This window comes from Rosa rugosa, chromosome 5 (genome assembly GCF_958449725.1).
Source record: "Rosa rugosa chromosome 5, drRosRugo1.1, whole genome shotgun sequence".
NCBI lineage: Eukaryota > Viridiplantae > Streptophyta > Magnoliopsida > Rosales > Rosaceae > Rosa > Rosa rugosa.
The window spans coordinates 44,020-60,148 of NC_084824.1; positions in this window are offsets into that span (position 1 = coordinate 44,020).

Sequence of the window (16,129 nt, forward strand, 5' to 3'; positions counted from 1 at the left end):
ACACACTCTTACGGAAAACTAATGTATTTTCAATTTTTTAAAAGAAGAAAATGAATATATAATTATATATTCATTGCAACCTTACTGTTAGGACCATCCCTAACCCTTAAGTCTAGCATTGCTTATTATCAATAGAAGTAGGATTATGTATTGGGATTAGCCCAAAGGCCTACTGGCCCAGATGACATGGATTGTGGTCCTAGTCATTTGTCTTTTTGTAAACTTGAGACAATGTCTATCTCAGTTAAAAGCTGTACCAGCTCAACCATTTGAGGCATGAAATGAAAATGCTTATCTTTTGAATTCCTCCCAAATCCCTTCTGTCCCCAGTTGAGTCTATCACTTACTAGGTCACTACCAGAAGGGTACAATCACCAGAGCTACCACTCCTAAGCATCAACTAGTGCTTTTTGCCTAGTCGGCCTAATAGAACTACTCACTCAAGCTAGTACAATTCATTCTAGATTTGCATGCACATTTATTCAATGCCTACTAAATTAACCAACTAAAGACCTTGACCTAATTGAACATGCATGACTCAAACAATAAAACTAGTACATCCGTCTAAAACCGTCTACCTTAATCGTATTGAGCCTGCCACACACATATCCTCAAAAAGTCCAAGGTATGCCGAAAGAAACCTACAAAAAAATAAAAAAGAAACTGGCAAGATAAGAAATTAAGCCTATAAGCCCAAAGGCCTAAAGGCCGAACCCTTTTCCTCACCACCTAAACTGGGTCAGACCAAAGCAAATGGGTCACTCTTGAGCCATGCCCAAAGACTAAGCCCAGATCCACCCTCCTGCCCTGATAGCATTACCATAAACATCTTTTCCAGTTTTCCGTGGCGGGCCCCGCCACCAGGCCAACCTATTACAACAAAAGCTCTTCCATCAAAACACCGTCGTTGCCACTGAGAAAAAGTAGCGACAGATCAACCGCAACAAATAGCCCCTGACCACCGCGCTACCGTAAAGCCTCTTTTCCTCTTCTTTGACACAATCGCGAGTGAGAAACCAGAATCCTAGCCCAAGAGCCGCCCTCTGAGACACGGCGCTGAGAACGCCACCAGCTTGGTTGGAGCAATGCCCGAGTTTGTCGTCGCCGCTTACACGAAACCTAGGGTTTCATCAAGAGATTGCAAGTTGTTTCACTTAGTTTTCCTTTCTCAAAAGAAATTTATTTTCCGCAAACTAAACCACGCTTATAAATTCAAACCGAAGAGTAAGGAGTCAAAATTTTTAACTTGAAAATATTGTTATCAAACATTCAAATGAATAAATAAAATATTTTCTCTACTAAATTATATTACTTATTAATCAAATGCGCTTAAAGATTATAAGGACTAATCTACTTAAGAAGTTTGAGATTGTTGAAGATAAGGCAGGTTCTAACCATAAGATGTTTTTAGTTTCCGTCTCTACCACAATTGTGTGCTGGCTTCGTGTTTACCACAACTGCGTGCTGGTAGGTGAGGCTAGATGCCGATTTTTTCTTAGTTAAAATTAGAATAGTTTGCTTAAAAGCGAGCATTCCTTAGACTACCGAAATAACCAAAAATTACACCATAATTATAGCTCCACATTAATACTAAATCTTAACTCAAAAGTAAAAGCTATTTACTAAATAAGAATAGAAAAGTACTTGGTGTTTCGAAGGCCTGTGTTACAAATTGCAAAAAATAACTGCTGCATTCTTGTGACGTCGTCGTCGAACAGGCATGTAGGGTTGCTAGGATCGCTAGAGGGGTCGATTGGTATATGCACGAATGGATTGGAGGCGTTGGGCTACATGTGGCGGGTTGTGTAGATTGTTTCTAATCAGGTTTACTCGCGTGGCGGATGAGCGTAGGTACAGATCGAATGTTGGCAGCCACTCATAGCTGAGGGGTTCGGTGGCCGCTGGTATGGAAACTTTTTGCAACTTTCTCTCTCGTCGTTATGAGGGAGTCTAGGAGTTCTGACGAGTGGTTGATTACCCGACCTAAGGTGCGATTCGGATCCGATTTGGATATGGTGTGCTTATTGGTCAGGTCGCCGTCATCAGTCGGATTTCATATGCTAGTTGCAGCGTGATGATAGGACGGCGATTCAGATCCAATGGTGGCACACGGGAGGACTGCAAACCTTCATTACAGGGGAGAATAAAGATTGGTTTGGGCCTATGCCTTTGGGCCCTTGTTGGGGGTCTGTTAGTAGGGGTGGGCGCGGTGCGGTTTGCCTCGGCTCGGTTTGAGGCCCAAACCGTTTTTTTCGATTGGGCTATATTTCAAACCGCAATCGCATTGCAAAAGGGTTTGACCGATTGTTTCGGTTACACCATTTTTCTGTGCCGTGCAGGTCGGGTTCGGTGTGGACCGATTTATTTATTTCAACTAGAAAATGAGGCCCAAAGTCAGGTTTATTTTTACCAAACAACTTCAATAAGGCATAAACAAATTTTCAATGCATTTAGAGTCCACACAAATCTGCAAACGTCACCCAAATATCAAGAAACTAGCAGAAATACCATATTTGAACACTTAACAAACCCACATATATATATATATATATATATATATATATATATATATATATATATATATATATATCAATATCAAGCAAACATAGCAACTTGCAAACTGCAAACCTAAATAGAAATGGATTTATTATATATTACAAACCAACAGTTCCATCAGTGGAGAAATAAAAATAAAAAATAAATAAAAAAATGTAATTAAAATAAATTCGGTGCGGGTTGGTTTAAATCGGGTGGTTTATGACTTGAAACCGCAACCGAACTGTTTTTATGCAATTCAATGCGATGTGGGCATAAAACGACACCGTTTCAGTTCGATGCAGTTCAGGGCGGTAACTGCATTTTCTGTACAAACTGCTCACCCCTACATGTATTTAAGTTTTATTTGTTGTTTTTAGTTTGCTTCATTATGTTAGCAATAAGTCCCTGCTTTACTATAGTAGGACAAGTCAGCCTGTTTGCCTATGTGTGCATTGTCAGTGCCTTGTCTGCCCTACTGAATCACGCACTATTTCTATAGTAAAATGGACGCAACCTCCTAGTGGCAGGATGAAACATCGTGTCGTCGGATTTCTTTCCAATCACCAACATATTAGGAAAGCTGCTTTATTGATTTTATGGCATTGCTTTAACTTTTTGATATGCCACCGTTATTGTAAGTAAATTGAGTAGTCGATATGACACTTTTTGTTAGTTGATACATGTTTGGATACATAGTAATAGTGGAGACTCTTGCTATTATTCGAGATGTCCTCTTGAGGTGTACTGTAAATTGGGGTTTAAGCACTATATTCCCCCATTGTATTCAACAGTTTCATCAATCAAGACTTAAAAGCAGTCGCACCAGCTCTTATTTTAAATCCAACTCATTATTTCTGAGTAACAGTTATAGAATATATATTTCTAGATACACGGCTTGTGTATATCAAAATCTACAAAATTTTTGTGAAGGGTACTAGTTAAAAAGGTAGTAGCACTTGGGAAAAAGTCGAGCAAAAATTTATTGAACATTTCAATGACACTCCTCCAAATGTAAACAATGCCACGTAATTTTGTCTTATTGAAAATATATACCTAAATAAAAACATTTATGTCTCAAAAAGTAAGTTTAGTTTAGGATAAAAATAGTATTACAAAACTTAAATAATATCCTAAAATAAATAAAACATAAAAAATACACATAGGGTATCATACAACAAAATACAAAACATGGAATAGTGCAAGAATATGCTAGGATTCCATATATTATTATAGGATTAAATTCAGTTTACCCCCTGAAGTTTGGGGGTATTTTCATGTTAGTCATTGTCCTCTCAATTTAATCAGTTTACACCTCGAACTCTTCAATTTTCCTCAATCGTGTCCAATGTCTCATTTTCCATCCAATTTGGACGTTAAATCTGACGAAAAAGCCCATTTTAAGGGCTGAAATTGTCATTTCATGCAAAAAAAAAAAAAAACCACGAGTACCATATTCAATCCCCTCTCTCTCCGCCCTCCTTCTTCTTCTTCTTCGACCCAATCTTCTTCTTCTTCGATCTCCGGCTACCAAAATCACCGCCTCCCTTAAATCCAATTTTTCTCCTAGCCTCCACGAACCCATACCTGCCCACCATCTTCTCTCTGTGGCTAGCTCAGACTCTCAGACTCTCTGTGTCTCATATCCCCAAATCCCAAAGATGCAAACTTGAACCCAGAATCTAACTCACCTCAGCCTTCATGGGCTACTCTCTAATCACACCACCACCTACTCCTCCACCTCTTCTCAATGGTGCACCACATTCTCCTTCCTCCAGGTGAACAAATTGTCGATGACAATCACATCGTTCTCTCTAGAGAGTAACTTATTGACGAGGTGAGACCCAATGAAGTTGGCGCCACCGGTGAAGACGATCTTAAGCCTGCACTTGCCAAGGCTGGCGGGGACCCTGCCGGCGTTGTGGGGGAGGTCGGTGGAGAAGGAGGCGGTGTTGATTCTGTCGTGAACGGAGGAGAAGGATCTAGGGATGCAGGGATTGGGCTCAGAAGGGAGAGGCAGGAGAGAGTGGGCTGGAGGATGAAGAAGGTGGAGCCGACGAGAATGCCAACGAGGATGAAGAGGAGGTGTTGCTTTTTAAAGATGTAGTTGATGGATCTGGGGAGAGATTTGGGTTGCTTAAAGGCTTTGGTGGAGTAGGAGGAGGCTAGGGAGGTTGGGATCTCTTCGTCTCTCCTCTGATTCACGCTTGATTGCTTGTGTAGCTATTTCATGTTTCTGCACTCAACCTCGTCTTCTTGTTCTTCTTGTTCGTCGCAGAGATGGAGATGGATTAGGCTTAGTGGTGGATGATGGTGACAGAGTGAAGCAAGTGGAATTTAATGGAAGAAGAGGAGGAATCAGAATACTACTTGATCTGGGTTTAGGGAGAGAGTGGGCTGGAGGATGAAGAAGGTGGAGCCGACGAGAATGCCAATGAGGATGAAGAAGAGGTGTTGCTTTTTAAAGATGTAGTTGATGGATCTGGGGAGAGATGTGGGTTGCTTAAAGGCTTTGGTGGAGTAGGAGGAGGCTAGGGAGGTTGGGATCTCTTCAGCTCTCCTGTGATTCACGCTTGATTGCTTGTGTAGCTATTTCATGTTTCTGCACTCAGCCTCGTCTTCTTGTTCTTCTTGTTCGTCGCAGAGATGGATATGGATTAGGCTTGGTGGTGGATGATGGTGACAGAGTGAAGCAAGTGGAATTTAATGGAAGAAGAGGAGGAATCAGAATACTTGATCAGATAACCAAGCCCTGCTAGGTTGATTCTCTTTTTTTTTTTCTTTTTTTTTTTTGCTTAATTGGTTATCTGATTAAGTATTCTGATTGGTTTTGAATTTCTCTGATGATTTTGGATCTGTATATTGCAAAAATATTTTGTTTTTACATGTGAACTTTAAGCAAAAGCAATTCTGGGTTTTTCCGCTTGTGAATTGTGAGAAATCAAATGGGTCTTTGTTGGTGACTTGATTTGGTTCTTTAGAATGGGTTTTAGATATAAAGTTGGAAACTGGCCTTATTGTTTAAGTGTTGATTTAGGGTTAATGGGGAAGAAGAAGAAGAAGGAAGAGGAGGAGGGCGAAGAGAGAGGGGGTCAAATATGGTCATGGTGTTTTTTTTTTTTGGCATGAAATGACAAGTTTAGCCCCTAAAGTGGTCTTCTTTGTCAGACTTAACGTCCAAATTGGACGGAAAATGAGACATTGGACACGGTTGAGGAAAATTGAAGAATTCGAGAGGTAAACTGATTAAATTGAGAGGACATGGACTAACATAAAAATACCCCCAAACCTCAAGGGGGTAAACTGAATTTAATCCATTATTATATTACACATTTTGGGATTGTTTAGAGATGCATTTGTCAAGTACCTCATCATTTAATGGGGTGATCCATATCTCTTCCACAAAGAAGAGAGGACGCCCGAAAGGTAGTAAGAACAAATATAAGACAAAGAGTCCCAAGCCTCTCAAGACAAGGTTCCCTAAAGGGGAAGTGGAGTCCAAGGCGCTGGCCTTGGTGGAGAAAGCAGATGCATCTGCAGCAATATCTAAGGCTATTGGTGAGTTTGAGGAAGCTTTTGCCAAAGCTATGGAAGAGGTAAATGAGGGAAGTGACATTATGCTACTAGCTAATGCACCTTCCTCTTTTTCTGCTTGAAATATGACGCTAAGGGTGTTCCGTTTGTCTGTGCCTCTTTGATTATTCATGGGTGAATTAGAATTTTTTTTGAATGTGCTCCATTGTTCTTAAAAAGGTTGAATTGTTTAGGTAGTGATTTTTTTGTCAACCCCACATGAGTAAATTGTTATGTATGATTCCACTTATCAAGAAAAGAGTTGTCATATTTCATCAAAAAAAAAAAAAAATTATGTTTTTACTAAATTTAAAAAACGCTTTTAGGCATTTCATAATTCCCAAATAGATGTATAATTGAAGTACAACCATCTACGCAAACGACTGCAGATGTTTTGATAAAAATAAAGATAGGTACCTAATAATAATAATCGGAAAGTTAGAATTACATACCTTGGGAAGTTGTCGAGTAGGGACTGAGGGAGTAACAGCTTGAAGAAAGCACTGGAAGTTGGAATATTTGTTGGGATCAGAAAGCAGAGGCACGTCCCAGGGAGAGTATGGCAATGGCATGATCGGAGTCCGGTGCTTTCTTTCTCGATCAAGCTAGAATACAGAGAATAGACTATTCCCTTGGCTATCATCGATCGATCCGACACTCAATAATATGGTCAGATTGCTTCACCGAGTCTCCATCTCTCTCTTTCTCTGCCCCAAGTCTCAACCCAGAAATTGGGTCATAAGTTGACGAGGTCAGTAATTTAATCCCTTCTTTTTAACTTTATGCACGAACCCGGAGATGTATTTCATTATTGCATCATCTGTCTTTTTCCTTTGCTTTCAATTTTTCAACACAGTTATAGAAAGTGTATCCGAGTCAAAATTTATTTTATGGAAGATAGAGGAGACTCGATAAATTTTATAATGGTGCCGAAAGAGGCTGACGAGGTACAAAGAACGTGGGAATGCAAACGCTTCTCTGCAAGCATGGCACCCAGCAACACTTGAAAAGGTATTTTCTTAAAATTTTTATAAAAATGTAAAGTGTCCATATTACGCTTACGTCTCAGCTCTTAACAAGAGAGTCAAGCTCGAACAATTCATATGTAACAAATTGGTTACGCTCTCTTCTGAATGTTTCCGAAACTCGATTTCTTCAATAAGCTTACCCCATTTTGCAGCAGAGTCTCGATTTCTTCAATAAGCTTACCCCATTTTGCAGCAGAGTGTTAGAGTCAGTGAGTCACACCGCAGCAGCCAGATTGTAAGCAGATCAGACCGCACAGAGAAATACCATGTAGTTGGAGAATGAGCGCGCAAGAGATCAGAATGCCGGCGCACCAGGGTAGATAACGAGTGCATCAGTGGACAAGATAGAGATTTGCCACTTAATTAAATTATGTTACATAGTTTGGGAATTATTTCTTGCTAAATAAGCTGAAATGTTACTTGTATTGTCCTTTTTTTTTTTAAGGAGAAGTTGATATTATTAAATCAACAGCCAAAAGGTCACAATTTACAAATACTTAAAAAGACAAAAAAATTGGCGACATAACATGCAATTAAGTTTCTATCTAAGCACTGCAAACTCATTACAAATCCATTTGAGCTCGCTTTTAAAAGCGAATCTATAAACAAAGAATAATTCTGTGTCTTTTAGAAAAAAATTATCGACTAGCCCTCCAATTGCCTACATTTGATTGTGGTTCCCGGCAAACAAATAGGTGTCAACTCTTTATCCATAAGCTGCTTGAACAGCACCAGTCAAACTCAAGATAATTACCAACTCTATAGGAATCTCAAATCAAGACTAGCCTTTAGATACCATAAAAATGCCCAAAAACCGCCCAAGTAGGTCAAACCCTTGGGCCACGCCAGCCCAAAGTATTAAGTAATAAATGAGGTTGGCAAGACACCTTCCGACCTCACACAATTCTTAAAAGAACCAGACCTACTCACATGGGCCCAAACGATGCACCCATGCCACACGGCCCAAGCCCATATCTCGAGGCCCAAACGCAATAGCCCTGAAAGTCATCACTTGCATCGCCTCTTGTGTACGCATCACCGTCACCAAGTTCGGAGGACAACCACCTCAGTCAGCCATCTCCACTACCACTAAACCACCTGACCAAAACAAAACCAAGGAATCTGCCTCGATCAGAAGTGATTGCACCATATGACAGAATTGTACCAACTCCCTTCAACAGTCGAGCATTGATCAATAAACCATAATGTCGACACCAAATCAAATCTACTTCGCAGATCAAGAAAATCTGATCGACACCACTCACTGGTAAAGTCAGTTTACCAAAAGCAAAGGAAAAACAGAGGAAAAGCTAAAAATACATCATTTTCATTCATACCCAGAACAGAGTTCCAGAGATAACATATATATGATTACAAAAGTATGTTATGTTCTTAACACTGTTGACAGCTAATCATCTAGAACAAAACGGGTCCAACATTTGGGCTAAACCCGATACATATTAGTGGACTAAAGAAGAGAAAGCCTGGAAGGAATAGTGAATGATCCTATCAATTCCTCCCCCTTGAGAAGGGGTCTGACCTCAGGCACCAAATGCAGGGAAGCGAGTTTTGATGGTGTGAGCATCCTCCCAAGTGGCATCTGCAGGAGGGAGGCCAAGCCACTGAACGAGCCATTGGGTGACATTCCTTTTGTTTTTCTTCACAACTGCCATGTCTAACACACGCTCCGGTTGCCATAGCAGTTCACCTTTGTCATCAAATTCCGATAGTGTTGTAGTAAGCGGTGTGCCCTCACCAACGCGCTTCTTGAGAAGTGATACATGAAAAACTGGATGCAGCCAGCAAGAATGGGGAAGTGCCAAGCAGTAAGCAACCATACCAATTCTAGTTTGAACTAGGAAAGGACCATAGTATCTTGGTTTGAGTTTATGAGAAGGATGCTTGAGCAAGGATCGCTGCCTATAAGGGTGCAGCTTTAAGAACACCCAATCGCCTATGTTGAACTCCCTCTCTGTACGTGTACGGTCCGCATATTTCTTCATACGATTCTTAGCTTGATGCATATGTAACTTAAGCAATTGAATGAGATCATCACAACTCTTTAAGGCACAGTTGACAACATTTACGGAAGTAGAACCTAGGAGGTAGGCTGCAACTGACGGTGGTGGTGTGCCATATACTGCCTGAAATGGTGTCATCTTAATGGTAGAGTGATATGTGGAGTTGTACCACCACTCTGCCCAATGAAGCAGATAACTCCAAGATGTCGCTTTATCAGTTACAAAACATCTCAAGTAGTGTTCGAGTGATCGGTTGACCACTTCGGTCTGGCCATCCGTTTGGGGATGATATGCTGAGCTTCGATAAAGTGTGGTGCCCTGCAATTTGAAGAATGCTTCCCAAAAGTAGCTAATGAAGATGAGGTCTCGATCACTTACAATGGATTTGGGCATGCCATGGAGCCTAAAGATCTTCTTCATAAAAACTTCAGCAATTCGAGTGGCAGTATAAGGATGCGATACCTGGATGAAATGACTGTATTTGGATAACCGGTCTACAACAACCAACACCGCATTATGGCCTTTTGAAATTGGTAAACTGTCCACAAAATCCATTGAGATGTCGAGCCAATTGTTGTCGAGAATGGGAAGTGGCTGTAACATACCAGGAGGATTGATGGTCTCATACTTTTGTCTTTGACAATGATCACACTCAGCAGTGAACAATTTGATTGCTTTGCGCATACCGGACCACGCAAAATTACGTGAGAGGCGATGGTATGTGCGCAAATAACTTGAGTGTCCAGCTTGGAGAGACGAATGAAACTCATATAGTAGTTTTGTACGCCAATCAGAGGATGCAGGGACAAAGAACTTGCCTTTATATAGCAGATGACTGTTATGCAAGGTGAAGCCTTTCTTGCTGGGAAGGTTCTACTGTAATTGGGCGATGATGGTGTGAGTATCAGGGTCTTTAAGATAGGCTTGTGCGATGTGTGCCAAACCATCGAACGCTAGGGTTGAGATTGACTGAATTGAACATAGTTCATGGCGGCGAGACAACAAGTCCGGTATTGTAATCAATTTTCCCGGTCTGTACTCAATTGTACACCGATTGCCCATCAGTTTAGCCAGCCACTTGTATTGAGAAGGAGTTGAGATGCGTTGATCCAAGAGGTGCTAGAGTGTTTGGTGATCAGTGATGATGGTGAACTGATGGCCCAAGAGATAGGGACGCCATTTGTCGATGGCCTGCATGATTGCCAGCATCTCCTTATCATATATAGAGAGCAATTGATTGCGAGGAGAGAAAGGCTTACTGAGGAAAGCAATCGGATGTTTGCGTTGGGAAAGGACGGCGCCTATACCCAGTCCACAGGCGTCGGTTTCGACGATAAAGGGGATTGAAAAATCTGGTAAGGCCAACACCGGTGCTGTCATCAAAGCGTGTTTCAATTCCTTGAAGGCTGTTTCCGCTGCCGGTGTGCACTTGAAATTGTCTGTCTTGAGTAGCTCAGTTAGCGGTTTGGCTGTGATGCCGTAATTCTGAATAAAGCGACGGTAATAGCCAGTGATACCAAGGAAGCTGTGAAGACCTTTCAACGTTGTGGGTTTGGGCCAAGCTTTGATGGCTTAGATTTTTGTTGGGTCAACAACAACCCCATGAGCTGAAATCACGTGGCCCAAATAGTTGACTTGGGCTGTAGCAAACCTGCATTTAGACAATTTGAGCTGTAGGAATTCTTGCGAAGCAATTCAAATACTTCCACAAGGTGCACCATATGCGATTACAAGTCTTTGCTATAAACCAAAATGTCGTCGAAAAAAACTAACACACATTTGCGTAACAATGGTTTGAAGACTTGATTCATTAGAGCTTGGAAGGTGGACGGTGCATTTGTAAGCCCAAATGGCATCACAACAAACTCGAAGTGGCCTTTATGTGTTCTAAAAGCCGTTTTTGGGATATCTTATTCGAGCATTCTCACTTGGTGGTAGTCGGACCTTAGGTCAAGTTTAGTAAAATATGTAGCTCCATGTAACTCATCCAATAATTCATCTACAACCGAAATAAGAAAGTGATCCTTGATGGTCGCCACATTTAAGGAGCAATAGTTGACACAAAATCTCCATGTGCCCTCTTTCTTTTTGACCAAGAGGACCGGGGAAGAAAATGGGCTAGAGCTAGGGCGGATCAATCCACTCGCTAACATGTCGGCTACTTGTTTCTCAAGCTCGGCCTTTTGAGAATGGGGGTAACGGTAGGGACGTACATTGATTGGATTGGTGTTAAGAAGAAGGTTGATGCGATGATCAATGATTCTTACCGGAGGTAAATCCATTGGTTGTGAGAAGATGTCATGGAATGAGTTTAGTAGGGTTTGAATGGGGGGTGGGTGAGGTTCAGATTGGGGTTGGCTTATTGGTGTGAGTGTTTGGGCTGTGGGATCCCATTTGGCAGATGAAATGAGGGCAAAAAGCTCATGGGTTTGGGCTGATTGGTGAGTGTTTGTGAGGCCTTTTAGCACATGAAAGTGTCCATCTGTGAAGAAGCCCATGATTTTTTCTTGAAAGTGCCAAGCTATTAAGCCCAAAGTATTGAGCCATTGGGCTCCCAATACCATATCGCAACCTGCCACGGGTAAGAGAAGAAAGAAGCTAGTGAAGAGTAATCTTGGATCGAGACCTTCACGTTATGAACGATACCCGCATGGCGGAGTGGTTCGCCGGAGGCCGAGTGGAATTGACTCCCCACTGTGCTCGATAATGGTAATTGGAGTTGGTGAGCGATGGCAGGATGAAGGAAGTTGCCTGTCGAGCCACAATCGATGAACACCTTGATGGAGGCATTATCAATTGACTCGGTAAGTCGCATCATCTCCCTAATTCCAGTATGGGTAATGGCTAGAAGTGGGTAGGCTTCCTCTGTTTCGGGATTGGTTTCATCTAAGATGGGTGGGCAATCATGAAAATCCAGAGTGTCAGAGGATTCTTTAGTGGTTATGACAGTAGATGCTTCCAATATGGCTAGGAATGGTTGCTTACATGAGTGGGTGGGGGTGTACTGCTCATCACAATTAAAGCACAAACCTTTTGCTCTTCTCTCACGTTGTTCCGAGGTTGAAAGGATTATGTGATTGCGATGGGGTGGAGTTTTGTTGAGTTGTGTTTGGTGTGGGGTAGATGTTTGGGTGCTAGTAGGTGAAGACAGGGTATGGTTGGCACGGTAAGGAATTGGGGAAGTGGTTGAGTATGGTGTGGTGCTGTTGTAGCGAGAGGACTGGGACCACTAATTTGGCTGAAAAACTCGATTGGGACCGAGTTCGGAGGTCGATTGGTATTCAGAAAGCTTAGCCTCACAGCACCTTGCTAGCCGTTGTGCCTCGGTTAATGTGAGAGGGTTGAAGGTCGTGACATCATGGCAGAGTGTCGGTTTCAGGCAGCCCAAAAACATGGGAAGAAGATGATCATCGTTCCAGTCTGGGGCTCTGTAGGACAATTTGATGAAGGCGGTGATGAAGAGTTCCACCGTGGAGGTCTGCTGCAGGTGTGAGAGTGCTATCTTGAAATCATGATTCGCACCGGCGCCGAAATGGGTCAAGAAAGCAGGTACAAACTGCTCCCAAGTAATCAATGGATGTCGTTGTTCAAACAAATTCATCCAAAAACAAGCATCGGGCCCGAAATGTGAAGCTGCAATGGCCACCTTTTCCGATGGTGGTATTCGCTAGGTTCGCAAATACCTTTCGGCCATGGAGATCCAACCGACAGCATCATCACCTGTAAATCAAGGTAAGTCGATTTTTGGGGTTTGAAGAATTGGGGGTCGTACTGATATGTGTGGTGAGCTTAGGTTCGGGGAACGTTATTGGTAGTGGAAAATGGGATGATGGTTGGGTGAGGTGTGGGAATGATGTAATGGTGGAGTAATGTGGTGGTGCAGATTGCAATGGGGGAGGTGTATGTGGAGAGGACTCGAGAAGTGCAAATACCGAAGAGGTGAGAGATGGAAATTGAGTAGAAGAATTCAAACCTTGCCAGGCAGTGGTTGGTGTTGAAATGGAACCAAACGTTATAGGCGGAATGTTGGCCGGTGTATAAGGTGGTAGAAGTAAGGAAAAAGATAGAGTTGAAGCTGGAGTGGAGGGAGATGCAGAATGAATGGGTTGGGGTTGTCTAGTAAAACCTTGCACCATAGTGCTTTGCAAAGCGGCAAGTTGTGCAGTAATGTGATTTTGAAAGGATGTATGGTTATGGTTGACTGTGTCAATTGCTTGGTGAAATTCCTCTTGAAGAAGAGCTAAGGAATTATGAAATTTTGCTCATTGTAAAGGTTCTGAGTCATCAGTGGGCTGATAAGATGAAGAGGCTAGATGGGTAAATGGTGGAAGGGGTGGTGGTGGAACAAAGGCGGAGGTGACTGGGGTGGAGGAGGGAGCGGAAGCTTGCATGGTTCGAGCCATGCTCTGATACCAGTTGGTAAAGTCAGTTTACCAAGAGCAAAGGAAAAACAGAGGAAAAGCTAAAAATACATCATTTTCATTCATACCCGGAACAGAGTTCCAAAGATAACATATATATGATTACAAAAGTATGTTATGTTCTGAACACTGTTGACAGCTAATCATCTAGAACAAAACGGGTCCAACACTTGGGCTAAACGCGATACATACTAGTGGGCTAAAGAAGAGAAAGCCTAGAAGGAATAGTGAATGATCCTATCACTCACAAAACCAACCTAATGATCAATATCCATGTTGGCGACGAAAAATTCCAAAGGGGAATTCGACTCTCCAATGAATGCGGACTGGAGTGGGAGCTGACCAGGAACAATCGAGAATCTTCCTTTGAGTATTGACTCGAAAGTTTGACCATCGGCTCGAAGATAAGAGGGGTACCTGCAGAAAACCCTCTGATGCCTAAGTCAATATGTTTCTTAGTCGAGTGGAGTAGAAAGAGTTGGAATGAGATGGCTTACATGGACAACAAGCCTCCTTTATATAGGCGACGACTTACTTGGGGGATAAGCCGCCATTATTTCCGCTTTTATGGCTGCATTTACTTACACATTTATGACAACAATTATTCTTGCATTAACGGTGGTTAATCATGACACATTTACGACGGTCATTCATTGCGCATTCATAATCATATTTATTGCACGTAGTTAATATCGTAGTTAAGGCCGCAATAATCATCCCTTTCATGACCAATATTTATCACCATACTAACTACGGAGTTAATTGCCTTAATGAGGGATCCAAAAATAATTGACCACTCCCACAATGCCCCCAAATTTTCTCTTTGGACACTCATCCTAGAGGAAATTTTCAGATCTCTGGCTGCGTCGAATCTTGCCTCGAATATTTCCCCGAGCCCTAGCCGCCCCGATTCTTTCCTTGGTCCCTGGCCGCTATTGAATCTTTCTTTGGGCCCTGCCACCTCGATTCTTTCCTCAAGGTGAAGAGTCATTTTCAGCATGAAACATGGAATTACCCTCATTTCCCTTTGAATCTAATAAATAACGTTATATTCTTTTTGGCCACCAGCCTTAGGTATTTACTTTTGCCACCAACCTTACACATACATTTCAGTAAACCCAGCCACAAATATATTTTGAATGCAAAAAGAAGTGAAAATCATAAAAATGATTGCTAAAGGAAAGAACGCTAGTCAACGTTACCCGGACTCTTTGGGGCTTTTAATCCGTCACTCCGAGTCCTTAGTGACAGAAATGAGATTTCTTGAGGTGCAGCTCCCGCCATCACTTTTTAGGGAAAAGTGGTTCCCACAGACAGCGCCACTTGTTGGCGACGAAAAAATCCAAAGGGGAATTCGACTCGCCAATGAATGCGGATTGGAGCGGGAGCTGACTAGGAATGATCGAGAATCTTCCTTTGAGCGTTGACTCAGAAGTTTGACCGTCAGCTCCAAGATGAGGGGGGAGGGGGGTACCTGCAGAAAACCCTCCAATGCTTAAGTTTGTACGTTTCTTAGTTGAGTAGAGTAGAAAGAGTTGGAATGAGATGGTTTACCTGGATGACAATCCTCCTTTATATAGGCGACGACTTACTTGGGGGACAAGCCATCATTATTTTCGCTTTTATGGCTGCATTTACGTACACATTTATGACGATAATTATTGTTGCATTACCGGCGGTTAATCATGGAACATTTGACGACGGTCATTCATTGCGCATTCATAGTCGTATTTATTGCACGTATTTATTATCGTAGTCAGAGCCGCAATAATCATCGCTTTCATGACCGATATTTATCACAATAAATACGACTATGAATGCGTAATGAATAACTGTCGTAAATGTTCCATCATTCATTGCGTATTCATAGTCGTATTTATTGCGCGAAGTTATTGTCGTAGTTAAGGCCGCAATAAGCATCGCTTTCATGATTGATATTTATCACCATACTAACTACGGAGTTAATTGCCGTAATGAGGGGTCCAAAAATAATTGACCACCTCCACAAGCCACCACAACCCAAGATCCCAAACTCATCAAATCAAAATAAGAGAACAACTAGTCAGCTTCCTCAACCTCACTTCACGCACCGAGAATGACACCCAGAGCCTCGTCTGACCTAGACCGGCGTCAAACACGGTCAATCAAGCGCCGCTAATTTGCGTGAATCCCTAAAACTAGGGTTTCAACTCATTCCACTCTACTATATGAAAACCGAAATTTGACTCGCTTTGTTGTTTCTAATATTCATGCTTAACTTGTACGATTTGTTTAGGGGTACATAGTATAATTACAAACCTATTTGTTCCACAAATTTTGTTTTTTCTATTTTTTTTTCCTTTTACTTGCATTCCCTATTTAAATGTATAATTAATATTGTGGTAACAAGTTTAAATCTTATTAACATGATCAATAAGACCTAAAAAAAGAGATCCCTCATGGCCTCACTAGAAGAGCCATGCGTGCTTCTCTATATCTATATAAGGCCCGTTCTAAAGAGAACTTTATTTTTAAAATTTGAAGACTTTTACCAATATACGACTTCATTCAA